Source organism: Lolium perenne, chromosome 3 (assembly GCF_019359855.2).
Source record: "Lolium perenne isolate Kyuss_39 chromosome 3, Kyuss_2.0, whole genome shotgun sequence".
NCBI classification, from domain to species: Eukaryota; Viridiplantae; Streptophyta; class Magnoliopsida; order Poales; family Poaceae; genus Lolium; species Lolium perenne.
In genome coordinates, this window is record NC_067246.2 from 278,768,196 (window position 1) to 278,778,303 (window position 10,108).

Below are 10,108 nucleotides of genomic sequence, written 5' to 3' on the forward strand. Positions count from 1 at the left end.
GAGAGGGACCCTAGGCTAGCATCACGAGTTCTTGCCCAACGCATCTCCATCACCCGCACCTGGCATCACCACCTCTGCTTCCACACACATCCATCTCCTATTGAGCACGGACTTGGATCAGGGGGAGGAGGGCAGCAACGGCCCCCAAACCTTGTATTTACCTCTGGGGAGGAGGGAGAGGCGGAGGACTGGCGCGAGCCGAGCACACGACTGGTGGCAGCTCGCCGGAGATGGAGCGGAGGGCAGTGATTGGGGAGGAGCAAGGGAGGGGATCGAGGGAGAAATATGTGAGTAGGCCAATCCAGATATTTTGGGGAGGACAAGCTGATGCAGGGATTGGGGAGAAGGTCGTCTAGGCGCGCCTTCGCTGCCGTCGTTGCCGCACCACCCATGCGCGCGCCGTCTCCAGTCGCGCACTTGCCGTCGCCTTGATCGCTGTCGTCGCGCAGCACACGCTTGCCGCCGTCGTTTCAGCTGCGCGCTCGCCGCCGCCGTTGCCGTCTCCAAGCGCGCGCTCGCGGCCGATCGCCGCCGTCGCCCAGGCGCGTGCTCGCGCTTGCCGCCGTCGCCAGGCTCGCCTTCGCCGTCTTCAAGCACGCGCTCGGCTCCGTCGCCCGGGCGCGAGCGATTGGGCGAGGAGATCGTGAGGGGATTGGAGAGGAGAGGCTCGGGAGGGGATTGGGGAAGATGAGCACGCGAGGCAATTGGCGGGCCGGCGGCTAGGGTTTCCCTCCGTGGGATGCTGCCTTTTATACCCATACCGCTGAAATACCGAAAATACCCCTGCGGGGTGGAGATCCACTGGCCAACGCCAATGCGCACCGACGGAGGTCCCAGCCACGGTCGCTGACGTGCGGGGCCGGCAAAAGTGGGGCCCACATGGCAGCCGGAGGCGGGTAACAATTGGCTGTTGCATGGGGTTAGCTAGCAGAATTGAGCCAGAAATCAACGGCCAAGATTAGCCTGCCAGGAAGATCGGACGGTCCAGAAGCTGAAATCTCTGTGAAGCCCCCATGGGGGGCAGCTATTATACCTTCAGATTCGGCGCCAAGCCCTAGCAGAAGACTTTTTTCGCTCCTTGCACACGATACACTCCCAGAGTCCACTGTACCGGCTTAAACAAATGTACTATCCGCGTTGGCCAGCCGCTGGATCGGCAGAACCCAAAATTTCCATGTGTGTTGCGTTGTGTGCCTGCTTGGGTGGACGTACGGGGGAGGCGAGGCCGGCGAGATCGATTTCCTTTGGAACACGGGAACCCCAACGTGAGATCCGATAAAATGTGGTGCGCCGAATCGGATTTCGATCCACGCATTCGCAATCGTAATCGTGCTGCGTGACTTTGATTGGAAGCTGTGGTGTTCGTTAGTGCTAGTACCTCGTGATTTCCGTTAATTATTCAGTTGTTTCGATGACTGGCTTAAAAATGCAGAACAAGGTTAGTGATGAATTACCATTTTGCTAAAAGTAGCGATTAATTGATCGGTTTTGCTATGTCTCAGTCAACTGAGATTTTTTTAAGTCTAAGTTACTTACAAAAATGTGCTTTGAGTTGCACTTTTCTGTTTAAAAAGTGCAATTGCACTTTTCTGTAGAAATGTGCAACTGAACCGAGTTGCACTTTTCTTTGAACTGTAGTTGCACTTTTCTGAGTTGACTGAGACTTAAGAAAATCTCAGTCAACTGAGACATATGCACACTCTTAGTTGATTCAAGCACACATATAATATAATAACACGTGCTTTGTGCATTATTTTGATGCAGTACCCGGTGGTTCCAATCTCATTTTCGGAAAAACTCCTACCACTTCATACATGCATGTAGACAACGCGAACCGTGAATTTAAGACCGGATCAATGTGCTCCTAGATTGACAAAGTAATCACATGGAACTCACTATTTATGGAACACCATATCTCACCGACAGAATAATGGATACTCCATAGAGCGGAAAAACCGAGATCTGATATCCCCACCACCCAACTAATGGTTGATTATCAAATTATCCCTCTTTCTGATAGGGTTTGTGACTTTATTTGAGAGCCTAACCTCGCAAACACTTTGAGTTAAGAAAATTTAAGTTAAGCCCGTCGAAATCTACTCATGATAACACAGTACTATTGATTTTCATTTATCGAGATGGGGAGGTTGCAAAAGTCACGAGGCAGCAAATGCGAATGTGAATCAACTAGGGTTGGAGTCATGGTTGCCACATGTTATTGGAATTTACTTTTGAGTAGATTGCACAAACTCACGCCTGTCAGGTTGGAGTAACAAAAAACACTAATTTTGATGCTTTGTAATATAAACACCAATTATTAAACTAGTTTTAAAACTAACCACAATCTATACAGATTAGTGACCCCAATTTTTTTTTAACAGAAGGATCGACGAGCCTGACTTTGAATTAATTAACAAAGCCCTCAACCGGCCAGACGTACAACGATACAACCGAAGGAAAAAAAAAACAAAGCCGGTGTTACCAGCTAACGATACAAACACAAGTGATGCAAAGCTATAGCCTAAACCAAGATATAAGGGCGCTAATGGTGCTCCAGTGATGGCGCCAAACAATCTTGTTAGCAGTTGTTGTGGAAGCGGTTGGGAAACCCCAAGAGGAAAGTGTGATGAGCACAGCAACAAATTTTCCCTTAGTATGAAACCAAGGTTTAATCGACCAGTAGAAGAAAGGTGTGACTTCTGAAGGTGTTGCTGGCTGAATAGTGGCAGGGTGCACTACCGGCTCAGCAACAACGTGGAACCTGCACACAACACAACCAAAGTACTTTGCCCCAACTTGCAGTGAGGTTGTCAATCTCACCGGTTTGCTGAACACAAAGGATTAGACGTATCGAATGGAAGGAGATATTTGCAGAAAGTAAACAGAACAAGATTACAGTAAAATTTATCAGTAAAGGAAATAGGACCGGGGTCCACAGGTCAGTAGTGGTGTCTCTCCATAAAGAAATAGCATGTTGGGTGAACAAATTACGCTGGGCAATTGACTGAATATCGACCATGCATGACAATATGATTACTATTATATTTCATATTACAACATAATACATAGACCGTAATTCAACTGCGTCTATGACTAATAATCCACCTTCAGGTTAGCGTCCGCACCCCTTCCAGTATAAAGTTGCAAGCAACAGACTATCACATTAAGCAATGTGTGTAAAGTAAACAATATAATTACCCTTGGATAAAACATCGTTGTTTTCTCCCTACTAGCAACAGCACATCTACAATCTTCGAAGTTATAAAATCACTCTCCCAGGAAACTAGAGGCACGAACCTACTATGGAGCATAAATACCTCCTATTGGAGTCACAAGTGCCCACTTGGACATAGTTTCTACTAGTAACGGAGAGCATGCAAGATCACAAATAACATATGGCATGAATATATAATTAATCTCAACATAGTATTCAACATTCATCGGATCCCAGCAAACCAAACATTTAGGATTACATAAAGATGATCTTGATCATGTAGGGTAGCTCACAAGATCGATACATGAAGCAAAGTGGAGAAGACAACCATCTAGCTACTGCTATGGACCCAGAGTTTAGGGATGAAATACTCACGCATCACTTCGGAGGCGGGCATGACGATGTAGATGCCTCCGGCGATGATTTCCCCCTCCGACAGGGTGCCAGGAAGAGCTTCAGAACCCCCGAGATGGGTTCAGCGATGGCGGCCGCGACAGAACTTTTCGTGGATGGAGGCTCGGGTATCTAGGGTTTTCCCGAGAAGATGTATAAATAGATGGAGGATTCAGGTCGGTGGGGTTCCTGGGGGCCCCACACCTACCATAGGCTCGGGCCAGGCCCAAGCCGCGCCTAGGGGTGGTATGGGCGCCCTGGTGCGCCTCTTCGTCCCCCCCTCCAGACTTCGTCTTCGTTTCGGTAAAATATTGACTTCGGCTTTTGTTTCGTCCAATTCCGAGAATATTTCCTATACAACTTTTCTGAAATACAAAAACAGTAGAAAACAAGGAACTCGCACTATGGCATCTTGTTAATAGGTTAGTGCCGGAAATCATGTAAAAGTGCAACGAAGTGTAAACAAAACACATATGAATTGGTGTAAAACAAGCATGGAGCATCAAAAATTATAAATACGTTTGAGATGTATCAGGCGCCCGAGACTAAAGGTAAACATTGGCAACTCGGCTGGATCTTCAAGCAACGAGCCGCCACTCCGTGGAGCCGCACCAAACGAATCAGCTCACAAGGCCGCCCAGCAAAGGACCACCGAAACCGAGGGAACTGGCTAACGGCGAAGTGAGCATATGAGCCTCCAGAGTTCAAAGGGGGAAGAACTTCACGACAACGCCTCCAGGAAGGGGAACAACTCTCACGAGCGTCGCCGTTGTCGGGTGCAATGCTTTCGCGGAAGTCTTAGCCCCACCCCAAGGAAAGCCAAAGGCTTTGCACCTGCCATCAGGACCTCCACCAGCTGTTAAGAACCACCGTTGCCCCCCCCCCCCCCCCCCCGGTGCCACGACACACTCTCCGACAGCCACCCTTGGCACGAGAGAGGCTGCACAAACCGGAGGCACGACATCTTGATGAAGCCAGTCACATCAAGACACAGGGCATCGAGTAGAGGTATTCCGAGGAGGACCTCGGAGAGGACGCAAGTCAGCAAGGCCGCAGACAGTGTCCCAGGGGAGGCAACCAGCGGCAGGATGTGTTTCATGGCCACTCTGCAATGAGGTGAACGACCTCCAAAGACGTCGCCGTGGCCGGCAATGGCCGTAGCCTTGCGGTGCTTTCACGGACACACCGTAGAGCACGCTAGCATCCCTGCAGGCCAAACCCCGCGGACCAAACAGTCCTGCAGGCGCAACTCCGGGATGCGCCATCCCCATGAGCGTCATGACTGGCCGGGGAATCAAGCAACATGTGGCGACGAGAATCGCCGTCATGCAGATGAAGCGCCACCCACACAGCCAAGAAACCCAGTTTCTCTCAAGCGGAGCAAACCCGAGAGAACCATGGAAGATGTCCTTGCCCCTGCCAATGGACATCTGCAGCTAGTACATGGCATTGACATCTACAGAAGCCCAGATGGGGCCCAGACCAAGGCCCAACGGCCTAGATATGGGCCCGCTGCCGCCACCTCTGGCCACGGCCGCCCCGGCTTCAGGTCGCGCTAGCAGCGGTGACTGAGCCATCGTGCCACGCCGCCACCATGCCGGGCTCTTGCGACACACCCCACATTGGCCAGAGGAGGGAGGAGCGCCGATGCCAGTGCAGGACGCCCCGTGAGACCCGCACCAACGTGCGCAAAGAGCAGCCACCGCTGCCGGCATCGCGCGGGCTTTGCCCGGCGGCGGTAGCGGGAGAGGGATGGGGGAGGATGACTGAGGTGGGGAGGAGGAGGGGTCACCCCTGTTGCCCCAGGGGGCAACGCGGAGCGACTAAGGGGGGAGCTAATTCATGCACCTTAGTGACCCCAATAGGGCAGTAGGTATGTGCTTGTGCTTTTTTTTTTTGCCACAAACGACTCTTACCGATCATTTATGATCTGAGCGGTTCTTACTCCGTAGACATTATACGTCAAGCGGGCACAGTAACCATCGTTGATGGGCATTTCCATAGACATTATAGTCAACACATTATAGTCAACCCTGAGTATTCATTCTCTTATTGATATCACTTAGCCTACCTAGTGTTGGTAAACATGGGTTAAAGTTGATCACATTAGCTGAACACACCCCAAATAATCAAAGCTTACCACTTGGCTTGATGCTAGGGCTTTTTTTGTGAGGCTATGCTTGCTTTTGGTATGAAAAAAAGTAGCGGATTCCTAGTTAACTTTCTAGAGTCAATCCTAGTAGCACCAATTCGTCTTCCCTGGAATTTTCAAATGGTAGGGAGTACTTCTTATAGGGCGCGTAATTCAAAGTTCAAAGTACACCCTACATAATCAGTGGATGTACGTAGTAGTTGGCAGCTCACCTTGGGAAAAATTTATGTTTACTAAAGCAACCAAGATAATTATTTTGTCCTTGTTCTCAATTTATATTATTTTCTCTGGTCTATAACAGGGTTTTAGTTTAAATTTAAACAAATTAGAAGTGTTGGGGCTTTAGTTCAAATCAAAATAAATTTAAACTGAAATGCTTTCCTGACACTTACTATGAATAGGAGGAAGTAGTGAACTGCCAGATATTGCTGAATAATGTACGTCCACTTGGCACTTTCTAATCACTTGCCTCCACCTTATTTTTTTGCAAGCATGATCGGCTCTTCAGTTTGAAAATTGCTTACAGGTTAGCCGGAGAATTTGCGGACGCAAACAGTGTAAAATAAGAGGACGTTTTAAATAGAGTTATCATCAGAATTGACTGAATTATTTGAGGTGGCCAGCTTCCTTACTTTCAGGGCATTGCACGGCCAAAGGTGACGAAAGATCACACACTTGTATGATATCTTATCCAGATGCCCAGATATACTACTCGGTACACGTGCGGTTGCTTCACAATTTTGGTGGATCTGCATACATATACGGAGGACCGCACGAAAATACGCGTATATTGTATTGGCTCGAACCGTCCCACCAAACTAGCTGCAGGCCTGCAGTGTGTAGTGGTAGTATACTCTCGTGAACAATGGGTGAAGCAAAGAACCTAATTTGAGTTTGGGCCATGTTGGCTCTGTTTTGCTGTGGACTTGAAGTAATGAACGACCAACCTAGTTGATAAAAACAATACGAATGGCAGAGGTTTTTTATTTTGTAGAACTTGTTTGATTTGCGTGTTTGCCAAGTTGCACGTTGGGACGAATCACTTTCCAGCCGTTGATTCTTTTGAACGTTGGAATGGATGAAGTGAACGCAAGCAAGCAAGTGGGATCTAATTTTAATCAGGCGTCAACTGATGTCTGATGAATCCCTGGAATATATTCATTTGGGCCATACTGCTAGATTTTATAAAACTATGAAAACGCGGTGCATTAATGAGATGATCAGCACTGACATTTTTTCAGTATAGGGAAATTAAATTGAGTAGACCAATATGCGAGTATGCGACCCATAGGTAGGTGGTCATGATGCTGATTCATCCGTGTAGCCAGTACGGATCTGTTGACCAATATTACCAGCAGTCCCGTTGTAAACTTAATAGAAATCCACTGAGCAATCTGAGATGGAGTGTTGACCACGCACGAGCATCACGCCACCGCCTACTAGCCGTTGTGTAACAAGAGTTGACTACGGTGTCGGTGACTTTCACAGTGATAAGAAAAAAGTTGGGCAAACGAGATCCCATTTACTGGAGACGTTGAGAAAATTGGGTGGCCTTAGTCCTTAGAGAAAATTGGGTGGCCTTAGGGCATCTCCAACGGGGCGACCCATCCCGCGCCCGCGCGTCCGGATGGGTAGAGCCGGACAAAATCCCGGCACAACGCGGGGACGCACCGCAAAAGCGGACGGCCGCGCTGTCCGGAACGACGCAAACTCGGCCGAAATCTGGGCTAGGTTTGCGTGGCCGCGGATGGCACGCGTCATCCGCTCGCGTCCGTGCGCTGGTCGCCTCGTCTCTCTTGGGCCCACCTATCGGTGGCCCGGAAGGCTATTAAATGGGGACTGGAGGGGATCTGGCCCTCCACTCCAGTCCCCACTCCACTCCCGCAGCGAAACCGCCGCCATGGCCCCGAAGCGACGGTTCGCTTCCGGAGCCAACGACGACGAGGCGAGCAGCAGCCGCCGTCGTCCGCCGGCGCTGCGGCCATCCGGAGGAAACGGAGGCGGCCTCCACATCGGAGAGGCCGCCTGCGGCGGCGTGGCATTTTCGCAACCGCCGCCGCTGCTGCTCGAGCCCAAGCCCGAGTCCTCGGAGGAGGACCTCGACCTCCGCGCCGCGCTGCTCATCTCGGAGGCGGAGGAGGATGCGAAATGGCCACACCTCCATGCGGCCATTCGCACCTCCGAGATGGAGTAAGCGGCCCGGCAGGCGGTGGAGGAAGCCGAGGGCTGGGAGCTGTACGCCCAGGCCCGCCAGGCGCGACGGGAGGAGGAGGAAGCGGCGCGACGGGAGGAGGCCAGGCGCCGCGCCGACGAGGAGCGGCACGAGGAGCAGCGGCGGCAGGAATCTCGGCGCCGCGCGGAGGAGGAGCGGCGCCGAAGGCCGTGCACCGCGCCGGCAGGAGAGGGAGCGCCTCGGGAGGAGGCGCTGCTCCGTGCGCCTCCGCTACCTCGGGTGGCTCCGGACCCCCACTCGGCCCGGGAGGAGGCCCCGTGGTCTCCGTGGCCGGAGTCTCGGCGCGGTCGAGCCACAACGGTGCCTCGCCGCCGGGGACGTCGTCCACGACGACGCCGACGCCGCCGACGCCCACAGGGGCTAGGCGGCGCACCGGCGGCCACCGCGCCGCCGACCAAACCCTAATAGAGGGTTTTTAGTTTAAATTTGAAAGCCCATATAGGGGCTTCTTTTGTTAGTTATTTGCCCAAAATAGGGCTATGTACAAATTTGTCCAAAATAGGGCATATGTTTAATCAAATTTCGTTTAAATTTGTATTTTTTTTCTTTTGTTTTGCTATTTCTCCGATTATGCGCTGCGTCCGCGTGTTGGGCGCAGCGTGCGACCCAAACGGACACGCGGACGCGGACCGCTGTCCGCGTGTCCTCTAGGCCACCCAAACGGCCTAAAACGGACGGCTCAGCGCGTCTGTTTGGGTCGCGCAGTTGGAGATGCCCTTAGTCCTTGAAAAGTTGAGGCTTGGTTGCCCTTGGTATGGGTGGGACGGAACCGGGGCACGCTTGGATGGGTTTGGGTCAGGATAAAAACATGGATTATTTTTTATGCCTCCATCATCATCACCATGGAAGTTGGAAATCCGCAAAATTTTGAAACGCATCATAGCTTGCTGGGTCAAACCGAGTGACATTGCTCCATCTAATTTTGCTATCTCCAAGCAAAGGAAGTTCTAGGTGCACCAGACGCAAAATGAACTTCTTTGGACAAGGATTTTGAAGGGGGGCATTTCGGTTCTTCACATCTTCGAGCTCTATGTGCTTCGGAGCAAGATCCAAGCGATGCTACTAGGACACTATAAGTTGGAAGCTTACAAATGATGGGAAATACTCCATGGCCTCAGCCTATTTGACGCAATTCGATCTTCCCACAAATTCGTACATGAAGTGGGTCATCTGGGATAATTGGGCCCCTCTCCCCCAAGTGCAAGTTTTTCGCATGGTTCAATTCCAAAAAAAAAACGAGTGTTGATTACAGATCGGCTTCACCGGCGAAAATGGGCATGTTGTGGTCCTTGTCAACTTTTCAAAAGGGAACTGGAGTCGACGATACATGTCATGTTTAAATGTCGAGACTCCATCCGCATTTGGAGGGGCATCAAGGATTGGGTCGGCTTGACATCTCCCAATGGAGCAGCTTCAACACGGTGAAGGAGTGGTGGTGCTCAATCTTAGGGTTTGGTGGCCGCCGTCGAAAGGGCCTCTTATCTTTACTCATGCTCGCCGCATGGGAGATCTGGAATGAGCGTAATGTGAGAATTTTGCATCTATGCTCTACATTGTTTTAGAGGCTATCAAGCGAAAAGCCGCTCTTTGGAGCTCCGCGTGGGCCAAGCGTTTGAGCGCAATTCTACCGCGAGAGTTGGCTTTTGTTCCCTAGCATCTTGGATAGGCTTGTTAGCTAAAACTTCTCATGATCAATAGAATAGACAAAGATTTTGCCTTTGTTTCAACAAACCAAAGGGCGACCAAGATATTTAAGGGAATCAGACACTTGGTGCAGTAGCAGCAAATTGATTTTATCTTTTTTCTACGTAAACAAATAATTTATCCCGATTTTCCTGAATTTAATGAACATGTTTTCAAAAGGGGAGAGTAAATATGGATGCTGATTTGTATCTTTTTCTTGGCGAATGAACAATTTATCGTACTTCCTCCGTCACATGAAAGTTGACTAATTTTTTTAAAAATTTGGATGATATCGGGCAAGTTTCATGAGATGGAGGGAATGCTAGTTTTCTGGAATTACGTGATGCGGGCAGGCCGCGTGTGGTGCGGTTCTGCGCCTGGTTGGATGCAGCGGTTCGCCGTGAACTTGTGATTTGTGAGGGCAACCGACACT